The 22,844-nt window shown below is 42.1% G+C and overlaps 1 protein-coding gene across 5 annotated transcripts in view; it reads right to left on the bottom strand.

Annotated features, from left to right (window-relative positions):
• c13h10orf71 (chromosome 13 C10orf71 homolog) overlaps nt 1-22,844 on the bottom strand; it is a 102,652-nt gene that overhangs the window by 7,539 nt on the left and 72,269 nt on the right. For 4 of the 5 annotated variants that reach the window (XM_072583196.1, XM_072583191.1, XM_072583194.1 and 1 more), the window contains exon 3: nt 9,333-9,436. The gene's annotated coding sequence lies outside the window, so the exon portion shown is untranslated. Of the gene's footprint in view, nt 1-7,871; nt 7,982-9,332; nt 9,437-22,844 lie in introns of all 5 variants that reach the window. The other variant, XM_072583193.1, reaches the window with a different exon arrangement.

Below are 22,844 nucleotides of genomic sequence, written 5' to 3'. Positions count from 1 at the left end.
TTGAATGTCAAGCACCGATGGCGAGATTCTTTCTTGTTGGAGATGATCATCGCATGTATTTGTGTGGTGTGAATGTTACTTGACACTTTTCAGCCCAAACCTGGATATTGTCCAGATTTTGCTGCATTTGGACATGGACTGCTTCAGCATCTGCAGGTACTCTCAAAATAAGATATGATATAGTACTATTTTAACAAAGTTACAAGTATTTGTGAAATAGATTAGTCCATAGGTCAGGTGAACTAATATAGATTTGATTTTAAATTTGATTTTGAAGTAAGACCATAACATTTGAAACATAAAACTTTTTTTTGTCACAAACTGCCTTCTTATAAATCCTGAGAGTTAATTCTGTGGTTCCTATAAAGAGTTCCATCTCTAGAAAGCACAGAGAGGAGACAGGTTTAAAACATTGCAGCCTTATCTTTGACCTGTGGGCTTTTGACAGCAGTTTCCACAATGTAAGTCCTGAGTTGGCACATTTACTTTTATCTTCATAAAATCCTGTTTAATACGACAGTTCTGTCCCAGAGGTGCTGGCTGCTTTCCTGTATCTAACTCAGGGAACTGATGAATGGTGCAGTGCTTGACAATAAGTGACGAGTTAGCTAAGCTTGTAGAGTGTGGTAGGGTGATTAGACATATGACATTTTGCAAATATTAAATGAGAGATAATCATGCTGTCAAATTGATGGTCAACCCTAAGTACCATTCTCCCTATCACTAGTTAAATAAAAGGAGAATGGAGAGGCGGAACCCAATAAAATCGCTGGTAATTTTAACCCTTTCACTACCCCACCCAGACTCCTTCTATTTTGACCGTGTCTGTAGCATAGACTAACATCCACATTCAACATTTGCATGGTTGATGATAGTTAAACCAGACATGACCTGCTTTTACAGTAGCCCTGGCAACAAGAAGTTTATATATAGAAATAATCAAGAGATTGGTCTTGAAAATTTCAAGTGATATGGCTGTGACTATTTCCTTTGGCAGTTTGTTCCTTGTTGGATTGTCTTTAGGAAGAGAGCTTGATGTTCCTGTCTTGGAAACAATTAGTTTTTGTAGCTTGTCTATGGCAATCTTGTGCTCACTTTTTATCTGTAATTTCCCTTCAGTCCATTCCATATTTTATAAAATGTGATCAATCTATTATCCTTCCATTTGTTGCAATGATTCCCATTTCATAACTGAGCAATAAGGCAAGAGTTGAAGATCCTGGTCGACCATGGTACATTGTTAATAAAGTAAGAAGAAAGGCTTGCATTTAGTAATGTGCCTTTCATTTTCTCTGCCTTCTCAAAGCTCTTCAGAACCAACAAACTTAGAGTGCACTCATTGTTGGTATGTAGGAAATGGCAACATCCAATTTGTGCATTGCAAAGTTCTTGAAACAGGGAATAAGCAGATAAGCTGTTTTGGTGTTGGTGATTCAGGGAGGAACATTGGCTATGTCACTGGAATGACTTGGTGAATGAGGGGGGATCATTGGTTATGTCACTGGAATAATTTGGTGAATGAGGGAGGAACATTGGTTATGTCACTGGAATAATTTGGTGAATGAGGGAGGAACATTGGCTATATCACTGGAATAACTTGGTGAATGAGGGAGGAACATTGGCTATATCACTGGAATAACTTAGTGAATGAGGGAGGAACATTGGTTATGTCACTGGAATAACTTAGTGAATGAGGGAGGAACATTGGTTATGTCACTGGAATAACTTGGTGAATGAGGGAAGAACATTGGTTATATCACTGGAATAACTTGGTGAATGAGGGAGGAACATTGGCTATGTTTCATTAGCAGAGGGATTGAATGCAAGAGTCGTGAAGTGATGTTGCAGCTGTACAGGACTTTGGTTAGGCCACAGTTGGAGTACTGTGTGCAGTTCTGGTCGCCTCACTTTAGGAAAGATGTGGAAGCTTTGGAGAGGGTGCAGAGGAGATTTACCAGGATGTTGCCTGGAATGGAGAGTAGGTCGTACGAGGATAGGTTGAGAGTTTTCGGCCTTTTCTCGTTGGAACGGCGAAGGATGAGGGGTGACTTGATAGAGGTTTATAAGATGATCAGAGGAATAGATAGAGTAGACAGTCAGAAACTTTTTCCCCGGGTACAACAGAGTGTTACAAGGGGACATAAATTTAAGGTGAAGGGTGGAAGGTATAGGGGAGATGTCAGGGGTGGGTTCTTTACCCAGAGAGTGGTGGGGGCATGGAATGCGCTGCCCGTGGGAGTGGTAGAGTCAGAATCATTGGCGACCTTTAAGCGGCATTTGGATAGGTACATGGATGGGTGCTTAATCTAGGTTAGAAGTTCGGCACAACATAGTGGGCCGAAGGGCCTGTTCTGTGCTGTATTGTTCTATGTCCTATGTTCTATGTTCTATGTTTCTGAAATACCTTACCACTTCTCCTCGAACTGTTCCGTTAAGGCCACTTGACAAAGTGGATGGAGTCTCACGTTAACAACTGTTAGTTGTACTTTACCAATGGAATATGTACATCTCAGTTTTCTTAGGAAGACACACTGGGGCTAATTTCATGGGTCATGATATTCAGAAACAAAGAAGGAGAGAATCTGGTCAGTTATCTCTTCTCCCTAATTTTAGAGTATGATGGCCAATAGCAACATTCCTATTTGTCTCCCAACTGATACCTACCAATTTAAAATCCATCAAAATGCATTTGACTGATCTGGGAGTATCCAGTGTAAGTTGAGCATGGTCAAGAAAGAGAGATCACATCCGGAGTGACACACGGTCTCAGTGAGTATAGAGCGCAGAGAATTTGGAAGCAATGTGGGAAATCTGTGCAGAAGGGAAGAAGGACTTTTTGCTTCCAATTGTTGGCTCAGAGCTAAAAGATTTATTTTTAATAGAATAAATTGAAATTTAGGATTGGGGCTCAGCACAAAGGAGTGACATCAAAGATAAATTCATTGGTTGGTGATAGTTACTAGTTTGATTGTCTATTACTGTCAGATTAAAGGTAAATAGGGTAAGTATTTACAGGCTATAAATTAAAAGACTAGTAAGAATTTTTAAAAAATCAAATTATAACTAAGTAATTAAAAGAGAGGTGCAGGGCCAGGAGGTGTGTTACATCTGTATGTGGGAGCTGGTAACTGCATTGTGGTTCATAGTGACAACATCTCTGGCAAGAGCTTGAGGAACTCTGGCTCAGATTTGATGAGCTAGACTCTGAGCTTTGAACCCTATGATCAATCAGGGAGGGGGAGAGTTACCTGGACTCTGTGTTTCAGGAAGCAGTCACACCCCTTAGATTAACTGCCTCGAATTCGGTCAGTGGTTAGGGATAGGAGAGTGTGAGGCAGAGTTGAGTCAGGTGCCGAAAAAGCACTGCAGGTCAGGCAGCGTCTGAGGAGCATGAGAATTGACATTTCAGGCACAAGCCCTTCATCTGGAAAGAGGCTTATGGGCCGAGGGCCTGAGAGATAAATGGGAGCTGGGTAGATCTGGGGGAAGGTAGCTGGGAATGTGATAGGTAGATGAAAGGCGGTGGGGGGAGAGAAAGGTGATAGGTTGGAGAGGAGGTTGGAGTGGATAGTTGGGAAGGAAGATGGACAGGTGAAGAGGGCAGTTGGAGGCTTGGGACTGGAATAAGTTGGGGGAAGGGGAAATTAAGAAACTGGTGAGATCCCGTGTGGTTGCAGGGTCCCAAGGCAGAAGATGAGGCATTCTTCCTTCAGGTGTTGGGTGGTTAGGGATTGGCGATGAGGAGGCCCAGGACCTGCACGTCCTTGGTGTAGTGGGTGGGGGAGTTAGTGTTCAGCTAACGGGGAGTGAATTTGGTTGGTGCACATGTCTCAGAGATATTCTTCCGCATATACAGTAGACGATGTGTGTGGAAGTACAGGTAAATATCTGTTGGATGTAGAAGGATCCTTTGTGCCCCCCTTTGATGGAGGTGAAGGGGGAGGTGTGGGCGCCGGTTTTGCACTTCTTGTGTTGGCAGGGAAAGTGCTGGGTGTGGGGTGTGGGATGGTGGGTGGATCTGACAAGGGCATTACAGAGGGATTGGTCTCTCTGAAACGCAGATAGGGGTGGGGAAGGAAATATATCTGTGATGGTGGAGTCTGTTTGTAAGTGGCAGAAGTGGCAGAGGATGATGTAATGTATCTGGAGGTTGGTGGGGTGGAAGGTGAGGACCAGATTGATTTTAACCTCACTTTCTCCTATGAATGAGGCAGGTAGAAGGATCCACGAGGTAGTGCTGAGATTATCTAACGGATTTGAGATTCTTGCTCCCTGTGTGGACCAGAGTGGGGAGGATGAACAAACTGACCATAGCACCTTGGCACAGGAAGCCATTCAAGGGAAGAAACATAGTTGTTAACGGGGATAATATAATCAGGCGAATAGACACTGTTCCCTGTGGCCAGGATCGAGAGTCCCAAATGCTGCATTGCCCGCCTGGTGCCCAGGATCGGGATATCTTATCTGGGCTACAGAGGAACTTGAGTGGGAGGGGTGGATCCAGTTCTTATGGTCCATGCAGGAACCAGCGATATTGGTAGATAAAGGAAAGAGGTTCTGCTGAGGGAATAACAGCAGCCAGGGGCTAATTGGAAAAGCAGCACTGACAAGGTAATAAATTCCAGAGCTCTGAGCTAATTGGCACACAATCAACAAGGTTAAAGAGGTAAAGGTGTGGCTTAAAGATTAGCGTGGGAGCAACCAGCATGAATTCATGGGACATTGGCATCAATACTTGGGAAGGAGGGAGCTATTCCGATGGGATGGGCTCCATCTGAATCAATGCTGGGATCAGAGTCCTGGCGAACTACATAACTAAGGGTGTGGATAGGGCTTGAAACTAAATAGTTGGAGGGTGGGTTCAGTTGCATGGAAGATTTTGGAAAAGCTTAGCAGAGATTATTGAAGTTTCCAGAACAAATAATCAGACAGAGGCTGTGGAAAGGGCCCGGAATCTAATCTCAGGCATTACAGATGAGGGGACAACTACGAAAAGTAGGGGAATAAATGCAGGACTGAGGGTGTTGTACTTAAATGCACGTAGTATATGAGACAAGGTACGTGCGCTTGTAGCACACATTGAAATTGGCAGGGCTGATTTTGGTATCACAGAGATGTGGCTGCAAGGGAGCAAGGTTGGGAATTAAACATTCAAGAATATACGTCCTATTGAAAGTACAGGCAGGTGGGCAGAGGGGACAGGGTTGCCTTCTTAGTATGAAATGAAATTAAATCAACAGCAAGAAATTATATAGAATTGGAAGGTGTAGAATCTGTGTGGGTAGAGTTGAAGGACCACAAAGGAAACTAGATCCTGGTGGGAGTTTTGTACAGGCCTCCTAGCAGTAGTCAGGATGTGGTGAAGAAAATAAATCAGGAGATAGAAAGGTCTCGTAGGAAAGGCGCTACTACAATAAAGACGGGGCTCTTCAACATGCAGGTGGACTGGGAAAATCAGATTGGTAGAGGATCCCTACAAAAAGGAATTTGTCTCTAGTTTTTTTTTGGAGCAGTTTGCAGTCGACCCAACAAGTGAACAGGCCTGATGATGTGCACTGAGGCAGACTTGACTAGGGAACTTAAAGTGAAGGAAGCCCTCGGGGGGCAGTGACCATAATGTGAAAGAATTCACCATGCAGTTTGAGAGGGAGAAGATAGAATCACATAACATTTGAGTAAAGGTAACTACAAATGTATGAGAGAGGAGCTGGCCAGAATTTATTGTTAGGGGAGCCAAGCATGGAGGATGGTGAAGCAACATTGACAGTGGTGTCTGTGGGTCATTCAGGAAACACAGCAGAAATTCATCAAGGAAGAAGAACTATATTAACGGGAGGATGAGGCAACCGTGAATGACAAAGATAATCAGGAACAGCATTAAAGCAAAAGGAAAAATATACAATGTGATGATGATTAGTGGGAAGCGAGAGGATTGAGAAGCCTTTAAAAAACACTGGAGGATAACTTAAAAAACAATAAAGGAGGAGAAGATGAAATATGAGAGCAAGCTAACTAGTAATACAAATGGAGATTGCAAGAGATTTTTTTAGATATAAAGAAGTTGAGAGAGAAGCAAGAGTTGACGGCTGGAAAATGAGGAATAATGGTGAACAAAGAAATGACAGAGGAACTGAATAGGTACTTTGCATCAGTTTTCACAGTGGAAGATACCAGCAACATACCAGAACATCAAGACAGTCAGGGATAGAGGTGAGTGTAGTGGCCATCATTTAGGAGAAGGTGCTGGGGAAGCTAAAAAGTCAGAAGATCAATAAATCACCTGGAAAGGATGGACTACACCCCTGAGTACTGAAGGAGATAGCTGAGGAGATTGTGGAGACATTGGTGTGATCTTTCAGGAATCACTGAAAACAGGAAGGGTCTGAGTTGGGAACTGGCTAAACGTAACACTCCTGTTTAAGGAGGGAAGGAGGCAGAAAGCAGAAACTGTAGGCCCATTAGCCTAACCTTGGTCATTGGTCAGATTTAAGTATCCATCATTAAGGATTAGATTTTGGAGTACTTGGGAATACATGGTAAGACAGGGCAGAGTCAGCATAGCTTCGTCAAAGGGACGTCATGCATGACAAGTCTGTTAGAATTCTTTGATGGGGTAATGAACAAGCTAGACAAAGGAGACCAGTAGATATGATCTATTTGGATTTCTATAAGGTCTTTGAAAAAGTGATGGACAGGAGGCTACTAAATAAGATAAGACCCATGGTTTTAGTGGCAGTGTTTGAGCATGGATAGAGGATTGGTTGACTGGCAGAAGGCAGAGAGTGGAGATAAAGGGGTCTTTTTCAGGATGCCAGTTGGTGATGAGTGGAGTTCCACAGGGGTCATTGTTGGGGCCACAACTATTCACGTTATACATTAGCAATCTGGTCAAAAGAGCTCAAAGGCTTGAATACAAGAGCAGAGTTGAAATGCTGAGGCTGTGTAAGACTCTGGTCAGACCACATTTGAAATATTGTGTGCAGTTTTGGGCCTCGTACCTAGGGAAGAACGTGCTGGCTTTGGAGGTGGTTCTGAGGAGGTTTTACAAGAATGATCCTCGAATGAAGGACTTGCCTTCATGAAATGAATGTTAACGTTGCATTTGCCTTCCTAATGGTCAACTGAACCTACATGTTAACCTGAAGAGAATCCTGAACTAGGACTCATAGGACTCTTCATGCTTCAAATTCCTGAAGCCTTTCCCATCTTGAAAATAGTCTGTGCCTCAAATCTTCTGACCAAAATGCATAACCTCACACTTTCCCACATTGTCTTCCATCTGCAACTTCTTTGCCCACTGTCCTAGCCTGTCCAAGCCCTTCTGCAGCCTCCCCGCTAATAGAATTATAGAGATGTACAGCACAGAAACAGACCCTCTGGTCCAACCCATCCATGCTGACCAGATATCCTAAATTAATCTAGTCCCACTCCCACCCTTCCTATTCATATACCCATCCAGATGCCTTTTAAATGTTGTAGTTGTACCAGCCTCCACCACTTCCTCTTGCAGTTCATTCCATACATGCTCCACCCTCTGCATGAAAACGTTGCCCCTTAGGTCCCTTTTAAATCTTTCCCCCTTTCTCCTTTCACCTTAAACCTATGCCCTCTAGTTTTGGACTCCCGTACCCTGGAGAAAAGACCTTGAACTGTTATCTATGCTCCTAATTATTCCACAAACCTCTACAAGGTCACCCCTCAGCCTCCAATGCTCCAGGGAAAATAGCTCCAGCCTATTCAGCCTCTCCTTATAGCTCAAACCCTCCAGCCCTGCAACATTCTTGTAAATCTTTTCTGAACCCTTTCAAGTTTCACAGCATCCTTCATCTTGCAAGGAGAGACGACTGTCCCTCCCCCTTTATTTGTGTTACCTGCAAACTTGGGAACAATGCTCTCAGTTCCTTGGTCCAGATGGTTAATATCTCTGTCTGAATCCGCAACAAATTCAGTAACCTCACCTGGGGTCTAGTTGTTACATTAGCTGTTAGCAATAGAAATATGAAGGATAATTTGAATGGTAATTCAGTGCCATATGCTTAATGCATTTTAGTATAAATGTATTTATCTGATGCACTTGAATAAAACACTTATTCATTAGTGTCATAATATAAAATACTTCATTTCAGTTTACTTATGAACAGTTGTATTTACTGCATATTTCACACAGGCACCCAATCAAACATTTATGTGTGAAATGTATCTGAAATATAAAATGACTTAGTGTTTTATGATGTAGAATGTCTGTTTTCAAACTTTTCTCAATAACAATTGAAATGTAAACAATTGAATGAATTAATTGAAAAGCTTGAAATCAAACAGGGATTATCTGCTGACAACTGCCCCACCAGTAGAAGGCAGAGCGGACCACAAAGTAGAGAATCTCCTGACTAACTACTACTTACTGAAGTGTCAAAGTACGAGAACATCTGAAAAAGTTTTGAAAGCATACTGTCTGAAACTGAATCCGTGCCCTCCCCGGATCCTGCTTTGGTAACACCGATACATTGCATGTAATGAAAAATGTTTGGAACAGGTGCTACAGGATCCCCATGTAGTCCCCTGTGGCTGTTTCTCTATAGGTCCCCTCCATGGGTTTATCAGAGATTTAAGTCATTCTGTAAATCTGGATCCTGCAGGTATTTTAACCCTTTCTCTTGCAGGCCACCCTCCTTGTGAATTGCTGGACTTTTCTTAGATCAGCAACAGAAAAGTTCTACTCTTTTTGCTTGAAAACAAGAGCTCAGGTGCAATGGTTTTTTTTATGTCTCTGCAAATTAACTATGATTTACGATACCTGCATTCCTCCTTTAGTGCGTCCATCTGCAATGACTGAGCTTTGGTGACAAAGGAAGGTACAAATTGAGCTAATTTTGGCAAGAAGCACCGGGAGAACGTATATTATTGTCTGGATGAGAGTCATTAATTCCTCATTGATTGATGCTTCCTCTAGTGAGGTCAAATGAGCAAGCTATTCGCGCCTTCCTCTGATGTGAAAGGCTAAGCTCAGCCTGGTAGATATTCATGGTTGTTGCCACTACCTTTTCATGGACAACCACCAAGAGCATCCAGAAGCTGTTAAAACCCAGCCCAGTTCAGAGACAGAGGTCAGGCTTTGAGCCCGGAACTTTGGAAACAACACAAGATGTGAGACCTTATTTTTATTTTCAGATCAATCAATTAATTTTTCAATTGTAAATAGAAACATGGACCTTGTTAATAACGCTGTAACAGGCACTTTGAAGCGGATGAGTAATTTGTGTTTCAATTGCAATGAATAATAAATAGCACACATTCATACATGACTGGCGAAAAGTTTCTCTCCTGAAACATACCTGCTGTGTCAGCTGTACTGGGAAGGCTTGTGTGCATTCCGACCAGGGTTCCTGTACATTTAAAGCCTCCTGTCCCACCTTCATTTGGTCTCATTGCTGCCCATCTATAGCGAGAAGTTAAATTTAGTGCAATGAACTGGATCCTTTGCTAGTAAAACTTTGATTAAGCATAGCTGTGACCTTCAGCAATTTTGACATTACTTGAACTCTCTTGGTCCGTGGAAAGGGACCAAGGCAGAAATGCTGATTGCAAACTAATATACTGGACAAAAGTGATCACATTGAATTTTAAACTGCTGATCTTTCAAATTCTTAATGTACTGTAAACATATTAGCTTGTCCCTGATATATTTGATGATCCCATGTAGGGGCAGCTTCAAAATAGAAGACAGACTAGAATTTACTTTTAGTAAAAGTACTTTCTGTTTTTCTTCCCCTTTGTGCATCCCCTTTTATTCTCCTAAATTGCCTCAAGCTGGGCCAGGACCACATGAATTGCAGGACCCCCTTCTGTCCCATGCATGTGTTGAAGCTGTCAGTGCAGACAGCCTGTTTGAAACAGAATGATATGACAGTAAAGCTGAGTCCTGACTTTAACTGATGATTGCACAATACTCACAATCTTTGACAGAATGCCTGCTGGTGATGGGACGCACAGCTGGATCATATCCCTCTCCTGACTGCTCTGCCTGAGCTCTACTCACCCCGCGCTGATCGAATCTGGAAACATTCTGATCATAAGGCCTCCATTGTAATTGCATTAAAAGCTAAGAAATTGCTGACTCCGAGATCACAGCATTAATGTTAAGCAGGGTGTCCATAGCACTGAGCTCATCCACTGCTGTAACTGTTGTCTGGAAATGGTTTACACTGCATTTTCTATTTTGGAAAAAGTGACAGCAGGAGTGTAGAGATGGGGTGGACATGTTTGGTTGTAGGTAGGTGTTATTAAATAGCTGAATTTGTTTAAATTAGGTTGTATAAGTCAGAGAATGATAGAGCACGTAAAGAGGCCCTTTGGTCCAAACAGTCCATGCTGACCGTAATCCCAATCCAAATCAGTCCCACCTGCCTGCACTTGGCCTATATCCTTCCAAACAGTTATTTTTCATGCACTTATCTAAATGTCTTTTCAAAGTTGTAACTGTACATCCACCACTTCCTCTGGAGGTTCATTGCATACGCGAACTACTCTCTGTGTAAAAAAATGTTGCCCCTCAAGTCTTTTTAAAATCTTTCTCCTCTTGCCTTAAAAATATGCCCCTAGTCTTGAAACCCCCTACCTTAAGGAAAAGACACCTGCCATTCACCTTTTCTATAATCTTCATGATTTTATAAACCATCCCTCAAGGTCTTACACTCCAGTGAAAATATGTCCCAGCTTCTCCTTATAACTCAAACCCTCCATTTCTGACAACATCCTGTTTAATTTATTCTGAACCCTCTCCACCTTAATAATAGCTTTCCTATAACAGGGAGACCAGACCTGGTCATTAAAGGCATCAGGTCAGGTTCAGGATAATAAAACATACTGTGTGTTGGATGTTATCAATAGGGCATAGAGTACAAGAGCAAGAAGATTTTGTTGAATATGCATATAACACTGGTTCGTCCTCAGCTGGAATATTGTCTGTCGGGGCACTACACTTTAGGAAGACATTGGAGAGGTTGGAGAAGTGCTAATTTGCCAGAATTCTTCCCGGGATGGGCAACTGCAGTTGTGAAGATAGATTGGAGAAGTTAGGATTTTATTTTCTTGAAGAGTAGGCTGAGAAGAGATCTGGTGGAGTTATTCAAAATCATGAGGGGCTTGGGCAGAGCAGATTGGGAGAAACTGCCCCCACTAAGAATTAAGAGTGAAGGGGCACAGATTTAATGTAACTGTCAAGAGGAGCAAAACTTACATCAGAAAAAGCTTTCTCATGCAGCAAGGAGTTGGAGTCTGGAATGCTATATCTAACAATGTAGTAGAGCTTCAAACAAGTTGGACTGTTATTTGAAAAGGAACAACATGTAAGTTAAAGGAAGAAAGCAGAAGGATGGCTCTAAGTGAATGGCTCATTTGGAGGGCTAGTGCAGATATAATGGTACGAATGGCCTCCTTCAATTCTGTGATTCTGCACAGTTGGAGAGTTGAATCAATGGGTCGAAGTGTTGATCTATAATTGATGTGTAACGTCAATGAAGGCCATGGGGAATTTTAACACTGGCTTTGTGCAATGATAGAGACTTGGAATTTCTGATCCTAGGAACCATTAGATTGGAGCCTTTAAAGAGTCAACCACATTACTTTTAGTGGACTGAAAATTACACACATGTATGCAATTCAGTTTCTGAGTCAAATATTCAAAATATAAAATAGGTAGGAAATCTATCTGTTGTAGTTGTACTAATACTCTAATGGTGCTTATTTTCAATTGATATTAAAACTAAAATAAATTAAAAATCACACAACACCAGGTTATAGTCCAACAGGTTTATTTGGAAGTACTAGCTTTCAGAGCACTGCTCCTTCATCAGGTAACAAGTTACCTGGCTACTAGTTTTAAAGCGTGTGAAAGAATTTAGTGTTTAATTTATTTTATGATGTGGAGGAGCCAGTGTTGGACTGGGGTGGACAAAGTTAAAAATCACACAGCACCAGGTTATCGTCCAACAGGTTTATTTGGAAGCACTAGCTTTTGGAGTGCTACTCCTTCACTCCTACTTCCAAATAAACCAAATCCAATGTGGCCTCGCGCCTTGTTGGCCTGTCTACATATTGTGTCTACATTCTGCACCCATTGGACAAAAACTAACCTATCTAAAGTACTCAAACATAGTATTTCCAGTCAATATTTGGAAAATTAAAGTCCCCCATAACAACTATCCTGTTTCTCTCTCTCCTATCCAGAATCATCTTTGCAATCCTTTCCTCTACATCTCTGGAACTATTCAGAGGCCTATAGAAAACTCCCAACAGGGGGTGACCTCACCTTTCCTGTTTCTAACCTCAGCCTATACTACCTCAGTAGACGAGTCCTCAAACGTCCTTTCTGCCACTGTAATACTATCCTTGACTAACAATACCATACCTCCACCTCTTTTACCATCTTCTCTGTTCTTACTTAAACATCTAAATCCCGGAACCTGCAACAACCATTCCTGTCCCTGCTTTATCCATGGCCACAACATCGAAGTCCCAGTTCCTAACCCATGTTGCAAATTCACCCATCTTATTCCAGATGCTCCTGGCGTTGAAGTAGACACACTTCAAACCACCTTCCTGCTTGCCAATGCACTCTTGTGACCTTGAAACCTTATCTCTAACCTCACTACTCGCAACCTCCTGGACAGTGGAACTACAATTTAGGTTCCCACCCCCCTGCTGAATTTAGGTTCCCACCCCCCTGCTGAATTTAGGTACCCATCCCCCTATCTTGCCCTTTAAGAATTTTGTAAGTTTCTTCAAAATAGCAGAGAATACAGACCAAGTTTCCTCAATCTCTCTTAATAAAACAATCCCATAACCTCAGGTAATAATCCGTTAAACTCCTTCTGTGATTAGTATATCTGTCCTTGGACCAAGAGACAAAACTGTACACATTACTTCAAATGCAGTTTCACCAAGGCTCCATACAATTACAGCAAGGCATCTTTACTCAAATCCCCTTGAAATTAATGCCAATATAATGTATGAATGCCTTTCTAATACCTTGGTAAAACTGCATGTTAGTTTTACAAACGCGTGAACAAGGACATCATGATCCCTTTGAAAACCTACTCTTCCCAATCATTTTCACTTCCATTTTGTCAAGCATTATTTTTATTTCACAGATCCATGTTGACTATGCCCAATTTTCCCATTATTTTCTAAATGTTCAGTTACAGCATATTTTATCATAGCTTCACACTTTCCTTTTATGGGAGTCAAGTTAACAAGTCTGCAGTTTACTACTCAGCTTCAATGTCTCCTCTTCAATCCTGCTACTTTCCAGTTATTAGGAGCCTTACAAAAATCTATAGAGTTATGGAAGCTAACTACAAAAGCATCCATTATCTCTATTGCTATTTCCTTTCAACAGTCTGGGATAAAGTCCAGGAAATTTACTCTTTGTTCAAATAATTTTCCAAGTTCTACCTCTGTAATAGTAATAATTTATTTTCGCTGTTCGATTACACAGATCCCTTGGTTACCTAATACTTTGGAGGTAAATTAACTCCCTGCCATTTGCCTGTTGTTCATAGCTTCTCCTGTCTCCACATGTGATTGGCCCACAGTTGTGGAGTGGAGGGTATGCCCCTGTCTGCATGAGGTGAAGTGGAGACCATCAAGTTCCTGGAAGTGACATTCACTACTTATCTGTCCTGGTCCTCCCATGTTGACACTACAATCAAGAAAGCACAACAATATCTCTACTTCCTCAGGATGTGAAGGAAATTCAGCATGTCCATAAAGATTCTTACAAATTTTGATAGATGCGCCATAGAAAGTGTCTTATCTAGATGCATCTCAGCATGGTATGGCAACTATTCTTCCTAAGACCAAAAGAAACTACAGAGAGTTGTGAACACAGCCCCATTCATTGACTCCATCTATACTTCCTGCTGCCTTGGGATAGCAACCAGCATAACCAAAGACCCCTTGCATCCTGGTTATACATCTTTCATCCTCTTCCATTGGACAAAAGATATAAAAGTTGGTGTACATGTATGAACAGATTCAAGAACAGCTTCTTCCCCACTGTTATCAGACTTACGAATGGACTTCTTTGGCAGCTGTAACATTGTATCCTCCGCTCTGTTCTGTTACCCTGATGCACTCGTATAGTACGACCTGCCTATAAAGCATGTAAGACAACATTTTTCACTGTACCTTGGTACATGGGCCAGTGATAAATTAAATCAAATCAAATTATTCTTGCTCATCTTTATCCCTTCACGTTTTGAGAGAAGAGTTTTACATTCTTCCTAGTTCACATTCATATTCTCTTTTCCCTTTCCATACTAGTTTCCTGGTGCACCTTTGCTCAGTTATAATCCAGGGCTCAGGTTTAGTACTGTTTCTTAGAAGCCACTTGCTTGATTATATGCAATCTTTAACTTCTTTCACTGATTCACCTTTCCCATTGAGTGTTTGTGCTGTGGAGGAATTACGATCAGTTGTAGGCCTTGTAGTGTTTGTTTAAATATTAGCCATTGCTTGTCTATCATCAATTTTTTTTACAGCAGTTTCCTAATCTATATGAGATAATTTTCCCAACACAACTTCATAGGTTCCTTTGCTCAGGTTGAAGAAATGGGACTAGATTCATTTAGGATATATATTCATCATGGATGAGTTGTACTGAAGGGTGCGTTTCCGTACTGTACTCTATGACCTTAGTTTCAGAATGAAGTATGTTGCTTTTGAACTTTATATAAAATGCTATCATATAATGGTTGCTATTTCCCAAAAGCTCATTTACTGCATAGTGATTGCTAAGCCTTTTCTCATCACACAACACCAAATCCTCCGGGTGCTCTGGTCCAAAATGTGCAGGTTAGGGTGGATTGGCCATGCTAAATTGTGCATCGTGCCCAGGGATGTGTAGGTTAGGTGGATTAGCCATGGAAAATGTGGGGTTGCAGGGATTGGGAGGGTGGGTTTGGATGGGATGCTCTCTGCAGAGTCAGTGTGGACCCGAAGGGCTGAATGGCATGCTTCCACCCTGTAGGGATTCTATGACGTGAACCATGACCTTCTGCTATATACCTTACTCTAGAGAATGTTCCAAAGATGTTCTGTTATATCCTTGATCCTTGCATCAGGAGGTAATATACTACCCTGGACTCATGTTCACAAATGCCTGTCTGTTCTCCAAACTGAAGGATTTCCTCTCAGTATTGCCCTTCCAGTTCTTTCCACACAGACAGTAATGATACCCCATTTTTATTATAGCATATGCTTCTCACATTCACTGTCCTTTTTTAAAATTAGTTCATGGGAAGTGGGTATTGCTGACCAGCACTTTAAGCCCACAGTTTAATTGTCCTTGGGAATGAGCTGGTCAGCTGCTTACTTGAACTCACTAATGCTGTGAGAAATGGAATGCTAGGATTTTGAACCAGCGACATTGGAGGAACAGTGATGTAGGCCTGGACTTCAATCGTCAGGGTGTGTAATGGGGGGATGGCAAAATTCTCAATTTGGCTTCTAGGAGGGTCTGGAGGGTGGATGGTTGTGAGGCCAGTGTGGTCTGCAGTCATGCCAAATGATTCATGAAAATGTCTGGTGGCTGCGACAGAGGCTGCCAGGTGGGGGAGTGGGTTAAAGATCCCGTCTCCAATTTGGAATCTTGTCTCAAAACAGACAGATCCTCCAACTCTTACTAATGTTCCCTCACCCCCTTACTGCCCAATCTACCTCCCATGCCACCTCAAGACCCCACTTACACCTGTGGCCCTCATGTCTGCCCAATGTCAAGCAATGCTCCCACTCATTCCCATCGTTCCAGCGGAGCCCCAAGGGTAGGAATCTCAGCCACTGAAAGCTGCTGCTAACCAGAGGCTAGTAGTTCATCTTGTGCTCAGCAGCGCCACTGCTGTGATGATGGCTGCTGCTGGCATGATGCCCACCTGAGACCTTGAATTGAGATGGGACCCAGGCGAGAGATGAGCGCTGGTGGGATAGGGCTGACAAGGCGTGTTTATGTATGTGTGTGTGTGAAAGAATATGATTATGTGTGTATGTGCATGTGTGTGAGAGACAAAGTGTGACTGAGCATGTGTCCGTGTGTGTGTGTGTATGTGTGTGTGTGTGTGTGTGTGTGTGTGTGTGTGTGTGTGTGTATAAGTGTGTGTGTGTAAGTGTGTGTGTGTGTGTGTGTAAGTGTGTGTGTGTGTGCGCATATTGGTGTGAGTCTGTTTGTGTGTGTGTGAGAGAGAGTGAGTGTGAGTGTGTGTGCGCTCTGGGGAAGAGGGTGGAGATTGGGTTAAATGGACAGTAGAGAGTCATAGAGTCATAGAGTCTGACAGCCCAGAGACCAAAATGTCCATCAAAATGTCCCTCATTTTACTCTCGAGTCATAGTTTAGGATTTGGCAACTAGGGCTGTTAGGGCAGTCAGTGATCCTTGTCTTCGTTTCATTGGTTCCCTTGACCAGACACCCAATGCCCTTGAACAAGGTTGCTCAAGGCCTTCCTGCCATGTGTTTAATCGTCATGGTGATACCAACAATCCCTGCCACCCTCTTGCCTAATTAAATCACTCCCAAGCCACCAAATCTTCAATGGTCAGGGAACAAGATTCTACCTAATGTTTTTTCATCTTCTTATGATTTTTTTCTCCCTTTAATTCAGAGTTCTAATGCTAAAATAAAAGCTAATCTTTAATTCCTGGTGACTCCAGAGGAATGCTGGGATGTTTGAAGTCTAAGTCAGGCATAGGGGCAAATTCTAAACATGGGGAAGATCCCATTATCTTGTGGAAGCTTTTTCACTCCAAGTGTGTTGTGCTCTCCAAATAGTATCATACCTTCCACAGAAAGAAGAACAGCTAAAGCATAGTGTAAAAAAAATGCCAGTTTCCTTCTCTGACATTGTTCAAATCACAGACCAATTTAATACAAGACGGACAGCTAGTTTCCAATTAGGCAATATACTCAGCTTTTTTAGTTATAAGTACAAGCACATTTTTGCAAGCGTTTTGAGTTTGGAATTCATGGCTGATGTTCATGCTATCTCTACAGTCCACCAACATCTGCACTGATCTAAAGGGTACTTTGTTTTATATACTGCCGTGAATATGAGAGAGTTTCACATAATGCATCATGGGAGTGTTAGAAAGAAACCGTGACACCAACCCTCTGGCTCAACGGTATCCTTACTTTGGGAAAGCTCTGGGAAAAATCTGGCTCTCTCTCAAACTCCATATTCCTGGATTTCTGTGGATATGAAGATCAGCTCTGCTGCTCTTTCTTGCCTTCAACATGGACCTTGAGCTGATGGAAGTTAAAACAATGGAAGAGGGAGATGGGAGGAGGAAGGGCAAAAAATGGCAGTAGATGCCACAAAGGATAGATATACACAGCGAGGAGCTCTCTCAGGAGCTAATTGTCCATGAGCCACCTTGGAAACACTAGCCAGTCAGATCAGATCAGATCAGATCTCTTCCAAAACTTCCACACAAAAACCACAAGTAACACTAATAGTCAAAAGATTGACAACATGAGGCAACAAATGAATGAAAACATGACTTTTATTTTTTTTAAGTAGATTTGTACTTTACATGTTAGATGGTTGCTAATTCAGTTATAGAAGTATATTTTACAGGTTCCTACACAGAAGTTTACAATACAAGTTAGGCAGATAGTTCTTATACAGAGGCTGCATTCACTTTCCACATCTCATGCCTTCTATCATTAATAAAGATATGTCCATGCTGAAAATTCCTTTCTGAAGATTACACCTCTATAGTCCTAGAATGGAGCTTGGATTTTTGAAGAAAGATCACAGATACCTTCTTAGTGCAATAAAACGTTAGTCTTCACACAAAGCGGTGACAATGGGCACAGTTTAAAGTGCTCTGATGTGTCATATTACAGAGCCGAGGTTTGCTAGGGTTGGTAGATAGGACTAGACTCATAAAATCGAGAGTGTGTTGCTGGAAAAGCACAGCAGGTCAAGCAGCATCTGAGCAACAGAAGAATCAATGTTTTGGGCATAAGCCCTTCATCAGGAATAAAATACAAGTACATCTTAATTGAATGTATGTTGCTGTAAGTGTTTAGGCAGACTGTATTCCTCAGAGGATCTGTCATAGTTGGAGCAATAGCTTTGTTCACCGCTGACTTATCCTGCAATAATTGGGTGTGGCTTTGGATTCTGCTTTGACAGGTGATTGCAAAGAAGCATAAACATTAGTAGAAGACGAAGAACAATAACAACTTTTCTTTAACATAGGAAAACATCTCAAGGTGCTTCACAGTGTGTAATCACACAAGAGGTCACCCCCACCCTTGCCACATATAAGGTCAGGTAAACAGGAGGAGAAAGTGAGGACTGCAGATGCTGGAGATCAGAGCTGAAAATGTGTTGCTGGAAAAGCGCAGCAGGTCAGGCATCATCCAAGAAGCAGGAGAATCGACGTTTCGGGCCTGAAGAAGGGTTCATGCCCAAAACGTCGATTCTCCTGCTTCTTGGATGCTGCCTGACCTGCTGCGCTTTTCCAGCAACACATTTTCAGCAGGTAAACAGGAGACCAGTTAAAGAGCACCTTAAAGGAAGTAATGGGTGGAGATGCTAGGAGGGTTAAGAAGGAAGCTGAAGACAAACTACTAATGGTAGAGGGAAGGAAACAAAGGATGTGCAAGAGGCCAGGCTTGGAGGGATGTAGAATTCTCAAAGAGTGGTAGGGCTGGCCAATTGTGGGACTAGGGTAATAAATTGGATTTTATGCTCTAATTGAGTTGGGAGTACATGATGGCAGACACCAATATTTCAAAAGTAACACACATTTACTCTGTGCGACACTTTTGGCCAAATAAATTGTGCCTCAATATTATGAGGTATAGTTTCTGAAAAGTGGGATTGAGTGTCATTTCAACAGATGGAAAGTAATAAATTTAAGGGCAGATGATTCCGCCTGCTTAAAAAAAAAACTTCTAGTGATTTTAGGGCTTAATGTTTATGGAGATAGTGAATAGAATTGCATAGCATGAACAATCAGGGATAGGGAGGCAGTGGCATAGTGGCATCATCATTGGGCCAGTAATCCAGGCTAACATTCTGGGAACATTTGAATCCTGATATGGTAGCTGGCAAAATTTGAATCTAATATAATCTGGAGTTGAGAATGAAACAACGATTGGCTGTTGTAAAAGAACCATCTAATTCACTATTGTCATTTTGGGGAGAAAATCTTCCATCTTAACATGATCTGGCCTAAAGGTGATTTAAACATTGCAAAGAGGAGCCAAGAAGTTCAAACTTTTCATCTTGCACTGATCAGAACTAGGATTCCCGAAACAGACTTGAAGAACACAAGACTATTTTATAAAAAATGAGAAGAGGGTCTATATGATTCGGCTGTAAATAACATGAAGATGCATCAAGATACTTAACAGTCAATCTTAATAGTCAATCTAATAGATTCTGATAAGGCAAGGCGTTGCCATGGGAATCCAGTAGAGCTTGGCTGTCTCCATGATTCCTTTTATTTTGAAAAAGCATAATGTATAAACCAATTTATTACAGAACAGGGTCTTGAATACTTTTGTAAGCAGCTTTTAAAATGCACATCACATTGCAGGCCTGGCTAATGATCTTAAATTGGTTTACGGCGATTCTGTTGCAATGTGGTTGACTCTGAAATGACAGAAGGAGCCAAACAGTTCAAGGAGGGGTACCAATATCCTGGGCGGGAGTTTGCTAGGGCTCTTTGAGAGGACTTAAACTTGTTTGGCAGGGGGATGGGAAATGGAGCAATGGATCAGAGGATAGTTCAAATAGTTTGGATGAAGCAGATTTTGTCAGGTGTGCCCAGGAAGGGTTCCTCACTCAATATGTTGATAGGCTGACTAAAGGGGAAGCCATATTGCATTTGGTGCTTAGGAACGATTCATGTCAGGTGTCCGATCTCTTGGTGGGAAAGCATTTCAGTGTTAGTGATCACAACTCGCTGACCTTTACTATAGTCATGGAGAGGAATAGGAGCAGACGGTATGGGAAAGTATTTAATTAGAAGGGGGAATTACAATGCTATTAGTCAGGAACTGTGGAGCATGAATTGGGAACAGATATTCTCAGGGAAATACATGACAAAAATGAAGAGGTTGTTTAGGGAGTGCTACGAGTGCTGGATAGGTTTGTCCCACTGAGGCAAGGAAAGGATAGTAGGGTGAAGGAGCCCTGGATGACAAAGGACGGGAACATCTAGTCAAGAGGAAGAAGAAAGCTTACTTAAGGTTGAGAAAGCAAGGATCAGACAGGGCTCCAGAGGGTTACAAGGTAGTCAGGAAGGAACTGAAGAATGGACTTAGGAAAGGTAGAAGGTGGCATGAAAAAACCTTAGTGGGTGTGATTAGGAAAACCCCAAGGCATTTTACACTTATGTGAGGAACAAGACGATGGCCAGAATAAGGGTAGGGCCAATCAGGGATAGCAGAGGGAACTTGTGCCTGGAGTTGGAGGATGTCAGGGAGGCCCTTAATGAATATTTTGCTTCAGTTTTCACTACTGAGAGGGACCTTGTCGTTTGTGAGGATAATGTGAAACAGGCTGGTATGCTCAAACAGTTTGATGTTAAGAAAAAGTATGTGCTGGAAATTTTGAAAAATATGAGGATAGATAAGTCCCCTGGACCAGATGGGATATTACCCAAGGTTATAATGGGAATTGAGGGAAGAGATTACGGTGTCTTTGGCAATCATGTTTGTGCCCACACTGTCCATTGGTGTAGTACCAGATGATTGGAGGGTGGCAAGTGTTTTTCTCTTGTTCAAGAAAGGGAATAGAGTTAACCCTGGAAATTACAGACCAGTCAATCTTATGTCAGTGGTGGGCAAATTATTAGCGAGGATTCTGATAGAGGAATTTATGATTGTTTGGAAAAGCATAGCTTGATTAGAGATAGTCAGCATGGCTTTGTGAGGGGCACGTCATGCCTCACAAGCCTTACTGAATTCTTTGAGGATGTGACAAAACACATTGATACAGGTAGAGCAGTGGATGTGGTATATGAGGCTTTTTAGTAAGGTATTTTATAAGGTTCCCCAAGGTCGGCTCATTCAGAAAGTAGGAGCCATGGGATAAAAGGACATTTGGCTATCTGGACACAGTATTGGCTGGCCCATAGAAACAGAGGGTAGTAGTAGATGGAAAATATTCAGTCTGGAGTTCGGTGACCAGTGATGTTCTGTCAGATTTGTTCTGGGACCTCTGCCCTTTGTGACTTTTATAAATGACTTGGATAAGGAAGTGAAAGGATGGGTTAGTAAGTTTGTCGATGACACAAAGATTGGAGGAGTTGTAGATAGTATGGAGGGCTGTTGTAGATTGCAACAGGACATTGATTGGATGCAGAGCTGAGCTGAGAAGTGGTAGATGGAGTTCAACCTGGAAAAGTGTGAAGTGATTCATTTTGGAAGGTCGAATTTGATTGCAAGTTACAGGGTTAAGACAGGATTCTTGGCAGTATGGATGAACAAACGGGTCTTGGAGTCCACGTCCATAGATCCCTCAAAGTTGCCACCCAAGTTGATAGGGTTGTTAAAAAGGCATGTGGTATGTGGCTTTCATGAGCTGGGGGATTGAATTTAAAAGCCGTGAGGTTATGCTGCAGCTCTATAGAGCCTTGCTTAGACCACACTTGGTATATTGTGTTCAGTTCCAGTTGCCTCATTATAGGAAGGATGTGGAAGCTTTCGAGAGGGTGCAGAGGAGATTTAGCAGGATGCTACCTGGACTGGAGGGCATGTCTCATGAAGAAAGGTTGAGGGAGCTAGGGCTTGTCTCATCAGAGTGAAGAGGATGAGAGATGACTTGATAGAAGTGTAGAAAATAATGAGAGGAATGGATAGAATACATAGCTAGAGACTTTTTCCCAAGGCAGGAATGGCTATCATGAGGGGGCATAATTTTAAATTGATTGGAGGAAGGTGGCTGCATTGAATGCACTGCCAGCAGTGGTAGTAGAGTCAGACACATTAGGGACATTTAAGTAACTCTTGGATAGGCACATGTATGCTAGTAAAATGAAGGATATGTAGGTTAGTTTGATCTTAGAGTAGAATAAAAGGTCAACACAACATCGAGGTTTGAAGGGCCTGTACTGTGCTGTACTATTCCATGTTCTATGTTCTATGACAGTTAGAAGTCAGCAACAAATGTTGACCTTATCAGTTTCCTTCAAGAATTGAAAAGAAAATCCCAATGATATATTTCGGCAAAGCTGGGGGATTCGAGCCAATATTTGGACATGACAGATGCCAGAATTGAAATACCATGGTAGGGATCATCATCTCAAAGGTGCTTAAATCCCCTGGATTCCAAAGGCCAACAAATGGTTGTTGCAGAACGCTCTAATCGATGTTGACACTGCTGGCTGTGAGCAAGCCCAATTTCTTTTGGTCAGGAGTCCCCAGCCATTTGACAAGCATTAGAAAAGGGAATTATACACTGTGCCTTTACACCTTTGATATCATGGAAGCCACACTTTCATAACTGCAGGATCCCCAACACAACCCTATCCTAATTGTTGAGCCTCCTTGCCAAACATATACAGTACATGGGAAATGAGGGGAACAGAGAGCACTGCAATGTTGGACCAAGGAACAAAAAGAATCCACAGCATCTGCGAGTATCAGAACAATCAGAAATGCAATATATAAAAATTTCTAAAATAACATGGGATCATAAGCAGAACCTGTCGACACTTCTTGAAAAAGATCGGCAAGAAAACATGTCCCCACAGCACAGTTTCGTTCATTTTTATTGTATTTACACACCAGCTGTGGTTATGCTCTTGGATCTTAGGCTTCATTTATTTCATTT

The sequence above is a fragment of the Chiloscyllium punctatum genome, chromosome 13 (assembly GCF_047496795.1).
Source record: "Chiloscyllium punctatum isolate Juve2018m chromosome 13, sChiPun1.3, whole genome shotgun sequence".
In the NCBI taxonomy this organism is placed as follows: Eukaryota; Metazoa; Chordata; class Chondrichthyes; order Orectolobiformes; family Hemiscylliidae; genus Chiloscyllium; species Chiloscyllium punctatum.
This window is presented reverse-complemented; position numbering and strand designations above follow the sequence as displayed.